The 7700-nt window shown below is 35.0% G+C and overlaps 1 pseudogene; it reads left to right on the top strand.

The window, feature by feature from the left end:
* Window positions 1-2650: 2650 nt before the first annotated feature.
* Window positions 2651-6354, top strand: LOC133328508 (tetratricopeptide repeat protein 7B-like; annotated as a pseudogene).
* The last annotated feature ends 1346 nt before the right edge of the window (window positions 6355-7700 follow it).

Genomic DNA, 7700 nt, shown 5'->3' with positions numbered 1-7700 from the left:
TAAAAACAGTACTTTACACTCCTCAAGCAAATTGTTCCGAGAGAGCCAACCGAGAAATCATTTCCAAAATACGCTATTACTTGAAGAATGAAGACAATCACCTAAATTGGGATAAATGTATACCTCGGATTTTAACTGTCCTTCGTAGCGACTACCACACATCAATACAATGTTCTCCGTATTATGCAATGTTTGGACAAAATATGTGCCTACATGGGTCCTCATATTCTATGTTGGAAAGATTGGGTATGTTATGTGACGATACCATAATTACGAGAACCGATAAGTTGTCAAATTTAAGAGCAAAGATAGTCAAAAATTTAGGAAAAGCTCACGAGAAGTCATCGAGGACATACAATACCAGAACTAAACCCATTATGTGGTCAAGAAATTTTCCGAAAGAACCATACCTTGAGTAACTTCCAAGGAGGCATAAATGCCAAATTTGCTCCAAAATACCTAAAATGTCGAGTAAGAAAGAGAATTGGAAACTCTTTGTTCGAAATTGAAGATCTTACGGGAAAGTTTATTGGTAAATTTCACCCAAATGATCTGAAACCATAAAAATGCGTTTATATTCAGAAGAAAAGAAGAAGAAAAGTAATTGCAACTATTGTGAATGATAATCCGATTACCTAGATAAATGATCAATTTTTGTTATCGCTCTTCTTCTCTCCTTTTTACACGTCTTCATAATGAATTTGAAAGGGTACCGTAACTCAATAGACACAAATGAGACAAATGTCAATGGAGAAAATGTAAAATTAGATAACTGACAAGGATACCAAGTATATGCAAAATTCTAGCATGAATAGATCAAGAAGGAATGTTCGATGGCAGAAAAAAATGCATACAGCCAGTTTTAGATTGTTGAAGAACTCGGTAGCAGACCTTCATAAGCATAGCAAGTAAACCGTTCGTACACATGTGAAAACTTTAAGCTCAGGAGTACAGTCAGACAATTATTGCAACCTTTGCTAAATAGAAAGTTTAAAATATTTAAAAAATGTACTTGTGATTTTATGAAAAGAAGAGCAGAATGAAATAAATAAAAAATAAATAAAAATTAAATCAATAAAATTGCAAAAATTAAATCAATCGAATTGAAAATGTGTTTCCAAAGATCATGCTTAGCTAATGAGAATATGCGTTTATTGCAAATTCCGAGACTTTGGAAAAAATCCACTCGAAAATTAAGTTTATGTAATTAACATTAATATTCTTCTGAACGCATCATTAAAATAAAATCTATGAAACTATTTAAACTCTAAATTCTACATTAAAATGATTGTGAAACATTTAAATAAATGATATGTACTGCGACTTTAATTCCATAAGAAATGAAAATTTGATTAATTGTGTAATGGATACTGTGAAGGCGCCGAAATTGCGTTTCGAAAAAGGGAAAGAAATAAAACAGGAACGTTTTAGTTTCAGATTCCAGAATTTTATTGATTTATTAAATATTAATAATAATAGGGGAAGATAAAGAGAATAGGGAAAAACAGATTACCTGTGTTACAAGCAGCGATCGAGACGAGAAGAAGATGAACAACAACAATAATGCTGCAAAGAGACATTGGCGCAAAACAATACTCATTAGAAAACTGACAGTTCAATGTTGTAACAATAAGGAGTATGCAGTTTTCTAATGAGTATGCAAACAAACACAATGAACACCAGCGTTCAAAGGATGCATTTCCCAACAATGCATATAAAGGCGATTCTTACTTAAACAACAACACAAAATAAAGAAGCAGAAAAAATGATTAAATCCGTTTATAGTATTTGTTCTCCATTCATTCATTTTTGGTGCTCTAACTACTCATTATTATTGCTGCTGTAATCTTTCATTCATCATTGCTGCTGTAATCTTTCATTCATCATTGTCGCTGCGGTAATTCTTCATTCACCAATGTTGTTGCTGTAATTATTCTTCGTTGCTGTATTCCATCCCGTTATCAAAATTGTTGCTGTTTCATCCATTCATCCATTTTATGTACCTATATTAGTTGTAAGTAGAAGTAAGATCCCAGAGCAGGTTGCCATTTAAGAGTGCACCTTATGAATTAAACAGCTGAAACATTGCATTCTCTTAAAATGACTCTTAAGTGTGCATCCTCTCATACATTTATTTTATTGCAAATATCATATACTAACCTACTACAGTTTTTTCTTTTTAAATAAATATTAGATATTACAATATGTATTTTAATAAATGCGCTTAGTAATGAATATGATATTCTAATTATTTCTACAGCAATTGAAAGTAACGTTAGAACTGATATGTAAGTGAGTAGTGTCTCTCTCTTTAGGGGTAACTAAGAAATTCAGAGTAGGGATACGTAGTCTGTGACAAAAGTCGACTTTTAGACTTTTCGGGTATTGTCTCTAACAAAAAAGTCGACTTTTCGGCCTATCGATTTTTGCATATGTGCTAAAAATCGAATTTAGACTTTTTGCTAATCACACAAAATCGATTTTTCGCCGACTTTGCGGCTTTGAACAACACACAAATAAAACGAGATCATTTTATCATGATTTAAAATTGGAATGTAAAATTGAAAAGAATTCTCCCCTGGAATCTAGTCTAGGAAGCATTGGAATCCCCCAGAAATACCCAAAAACAAATATTAGGAATTGATTGGACAGGAGGATACGTAATTCATCGAAGGTTGAGACACTAATTGAGACCTGTCGCAGCGAGGGCAAATGGCAGAAGGTAATTGATTTAACCGATGAACTGAAGACGGTGTCGCCCAACAATGGTAGGTGGCAAAATCAAGGCCTAGGAGATTACGACATTTATTATTTTGTGTGATTCATTTTTTCCAGAGTGTTTAGCTCATTTCTTGGTGGGTGAAGCGTATTTGGAAGAAAATCCACCCATCGAAAGTAATTTTGCCAAAGCAAAGAGTGGCCTGAGTGATGCCCTCCGTAGCCTGAATTTGGTAACTGGGGAAAATGGCAAAACAGCTGACATTGCATTAGGTGCCTATCTGCTGCTGGCCAAATTGTGTTATGCCTGCGGCGAGTATGAGAAGAGTTTGGAGAATTTTGTAAAGGCGGAATTGAAAACCCTGACAAAGAAGGAATTAACTTTGTGAGTTTAGTTGGGAAAGGGTGATCATTTTCAGAATGATTTCAATGGGTTATTTTTTTACAGGAGAAGCTTAAAGATGCTGGCTGAGTCATATGCCATTAAGGGTCTGTGTTTGGAAAATCAAACCTCGAAGCCTTCATCCAAATTCAATAAGGCTGAAAAGAAGGTAGAGATGGTAAAGGTTCTAATAAGCCTTTAAAAAATATGTTTACGATGTGTTTTCCCTTAGATTTTATGCTTTGAACGGGCCACCGATTTGAGTTTACTCTATCTTCAGGAACAGGATATTGCTGCATATGCCACCTCGGCCAATAACACGGGTGGTTCAACATTGGCCATTAATGCCAGTGTCCAACAATCGGCCAGTAATATGGCCATTAGTTCCACAATTCCCGCAAGCCCCTTAGAATTAAATCGGCGCATGTGTACCATTTTAGAAACTGCATTGCAGAGAGCACCCATTGTCCTAATTAAGGCTGGTAAACTTCAAGAGGCAATTGATCGTTATCGTATTATGTTGAATACAATTGAAACTAAAATGACTCAATCTCTACGTGGAAACCTAGGAAGTATGCTGCACGGAACCAATTTCTACCACGCAATCAACAAGAAGAGACCATTTTGTTACTTTTAATAGCTGAAGCCTTGGCTGTTAGGGATACCGTACTCTCACAAAGTCCTGAATTTAAAGTGGCACGTACCAATGCAATGGGTAATGCCACTGCGGTGTATGATTTACTAACTTTGGCCACGTGCGCTAGGGTTTGGAACAGCTACTCAATGAATCCTTTGAAAAGGCATTGAAATTCTCATTTGGAGAGCAACATGTTTGGCGTCAATATGGTATATCGCTGATGGCTGCTGGCAAATATATGAATGCTCTAAGGGTATTACAGGAATCCATGAAACTTAATCCCGGGAATCCATTGCCATGTCTCTTGGCTGCCAAGCTATGCTATGAGTCATTGGGCTTGATAAAAGAGGGTTTGGATTATGCCCATCAGGCTTTGAAAAGACCAAAGGTAGGAAATTTTTTAGAATTATTTTTTCCAATAAATTTTTTTACCAACAGGTTTACGACCATCACGGGCCCAACTTTACGTAGACATTGGTTATCAACAATTGGCCATACAAAGCACCCTGAAATTAGAAAGAGAAAACTACAACAAATTGGCATTGGACTTGGAAAAGGCCGTACAAAATGATGGAAATGATCACCTGTGTGAATATTATCTTTCATAACAATACGCCCTACTCAAAAACATTCCAGAAGCATTGACCCAATACGTTTCGCCTTGGCCTTACGTGCTGAACATGCACCAAGTTCACATTTATTTCCATTACTTTTACCCGCATCGAGACGTCCACGCGAAGCATTGTTTGTCACCGAAGATGCTTTGGAGGAATTTCCAGACAATTTAAATCTTCTACATGTTAAGGCCCATCTTCAATTACATTTACAAGATGCTGAAATTGCATTGGTCACAGTACAACGTCAAGTCAACGTTGAGGAAGAAAAACATTCGGATACAAAGAGTTTAATACTGCATGTGACGTCGTCACAAATGTCTGATAAGGATTCAAGTACGTAGTGTGATGAAATAATAATTTCTTTTACAGAGAATTTATATAGGGTATGGAAAGCTATAAAGGTATACAATAAAGATAGAGGAATCTTTATTGTCGAGTCAATATATCTAAACAATAGATTGAATATGACGTCAAACGCTTTGTACAAAAATCTGCAATGATTGGATCAAATAGTTGGAATAACTCCGAACTTAACAACGTATGAACATAATTTCATGCGCGCATCAGCCAACCAGGCTGTATGAAATCCATTTGGCCGAAGTCTAAAGCCTATAAAGAACATTTTTTGGACGTTTTAGCCTTAAGGCTAATGGAATAATTTCCAAAGGCTATTGAGTCCAATTTTTTTAGAATATATTCAGTGAATATTTTTCCAAAAACCTCGTTGTTTTTAAGTAATTTTTTTCCAAGGACCGCGTTGCCTTTTTTAAATAAATTTTTCCAATGACCGATGAAGCACCGGCGTAGATTTTTTTAAAAACTATTTTTCTTGTTTAAGAATATTTTTCTAAGGTTCATTTAGTCGAGGTCCATTTAGTCGTAGATTTCTATAGAGAATATTTTTTGTAATTTCCCTTTAGGCGTAGATTTTTATAAGGGATATTTTTAGTAGATTATTATGAGGAATTAAAAGCTTTATCTTACTCTCTCTCTCTCTCTTTATATATCACTTTCTCTAACCAATATACAATTTATTTTCTTGTAATTTGTATGCTGTTGTTGCGGTTTTATTCTTCCTATGTTATATGCATTTTTTATTATCTAGAGATATATTTGTAAACTTATTTGTTTTTGTTTTATTTTTCTGGAATTTTTCTTTCATTCACATTTGTGTTATGCTTTGGTAGTTAATTTTCCTCTTTGTTATATCCTAAAATTTAATTTTAAGATCCTGTTTATGCGGCTTCTCTGGCGGCAGTATCACGTGTGAAACAAGCTTTAAGCGAGGCGGCAAGTTCTCTTAGCTCGTTTACATTCAAACCTTGGCCACAACGACCATGGATGATACAAATTAAGGGTTTTTTGAATCGAATAAGTTTTAAAAATTCTTATTTTTTAGATCTGGTTACTCTTGGCCGATGTCTATTTGTCCATTGAACAACCTGCCGAGGCATTGAATTGCATACACGAGGCATCACAAATCTATCCATTGTCACATCAAATTATGTATATGGTAAGTACGCAACGATCGGAATCCGATCAATTGTTTTAAGACCAGCTGGGCTGTATAGAGACCAAAGGTCTTTATAAAGACCAATTTATCAAATATAAAAAAGTGATATTTTACTTAAAATTTCCTTTCATTTTCAGAGCGGATTATTTTGTGTTTATCAGGAGCAATGGAATGAAGCTAACCAGTGTTTCCTGAATGCTGTGGCCGCCAATCACACAGAAAGGGCATTGGGTGAAACCCATCATATTTTGGGTGAGCCTCGTTTGGCCGAAAAACAACTTAACAATGTTGCAAAACTAGATCCAAATGGTCCCAAAATTTGGTAAAAACTTAAAATCAATATTCGTCTTAAAAAATTGTTTTTTATCGAAGTTTTTTTGTCAGGTTCGCTATGGACAAAGTACTCGAAAGTCTGGGTGAATATACAGCATCTGCTGATTGTATGGCCAACGCATTACAATTGGAACCAACATGTCCTAACATTTGATTAAACATGTTTCACAAATTCCACAACCGAGAATAAAATCAAGTCCTTTTCATGCCGCTTTAAAACACAATACGACAGGGTTTGCCTATAGTCGGAATATGGGTGAAACATAATTTTGTCCAAAATTTTTACATCAAAATTATGACATGCCGACCATTGGAAACTGATGACGACTAATGGCAAAATCACTGTTTTACTAAATTAATAAATTAACCAATTTTATGTCATCACATAAAACATTAATTATTCACAAGCTTTTTATTTTTGAATATTAACCAAAAATCATAAAAATTAAAAATTTTTGAATTTGAGTAGTATGGAACTACGACGTGGCACTTCTAGAGCAAGCATACAAACTTCAAATCAATCTAGAGGTGGAGGTAAACGATTAAATACACCAAATAGTGCATCATTAGAAAACCTTCGTAATTCACAACCACCAGATTCGTTAAACATTGACCAATCTAATTGTGCCAGACGCATAAATTTCTCATTAGAAGATTTATCCTTAAATTCTAGGCCAGACCAAATAAAATCAAACTTAAATATATTAGATAATTCCGGAAGTGATCCGTTAGGAGCAAATACTTCGCAAAACAGAGCGACTATTTCCCCGAAAGCTCATAATTCTAACAAAACTCAATCAGCATTGACAGGCGTTGATAGTTCTTTGGGTACTACTACTAATTTGTACGGATTTGAAGAAAATCAAAACATGAGTCAAAATTCTGGAAATCAAGGTGATTCTAATCCCCACAATGCTAGTCAAGACATGCTTGCATCCGTACAGCAGACTATACAGGACTTTAGGTCCGAACTATCCGCTGTAAGAGAAACCATATCAGGTCTTAGTCAGCCTACAAATAATAATTATTCAGTATCGCCAAATCGAAATCAGCATCATGGGACAGCTTACCCTACACAGAATACACAAAACCATGTCAGACCTAGCAATCATAGAATTGATTTAGAAAAATGGAAAATTTCATATAACGGAGTAGGTAATGCATCTGATTTTCTATTTAAGGCAGATACATTGCGAACACGAAATGACTGTTCAGAGGAGCTTCTAATGTCGAATTTTCAGATCTTCCTCACTGACAAAGCAGAGGAATGGTATTGGGATTTCTTGCAACGCAATAGTAACCCTTCGTATGCCTATTTGAAATTTTCACTTTCACAAGAATTTGGATCATTAGAAACGGATGATGACATTTTAGTAAAACTTCAGACTAGGAAACAAGGCTCTAAAGAATCTTATAGTGAATTTCATAGCGCTGTTTTATCCTTAAACAGCAAATTAAAGGAACCTCTTTCAGATAGTAGAATCATTTAGATTATAAGGA

This window comes from Musca vetustissima, unplaced genomic scaffold (genome assembly GCF_032173495.1).
Source record: "Musca vetustissima isolate MV318-11 ecotype Yass unplaced genomic scaffold, APGP_CSIRO_Mvet_v1 utg99262, whole genome shotgun sequence".
NCBI lineage: Eukaryota > Metazoa > Arthropoda > Insecta > Diptera > Muscidae > Musca > Musca vetustissima.
Note: the sequence above shows the minus strand (reverse complement) of the source record. Positions and strands in the feature narration are given on the sequence as shown.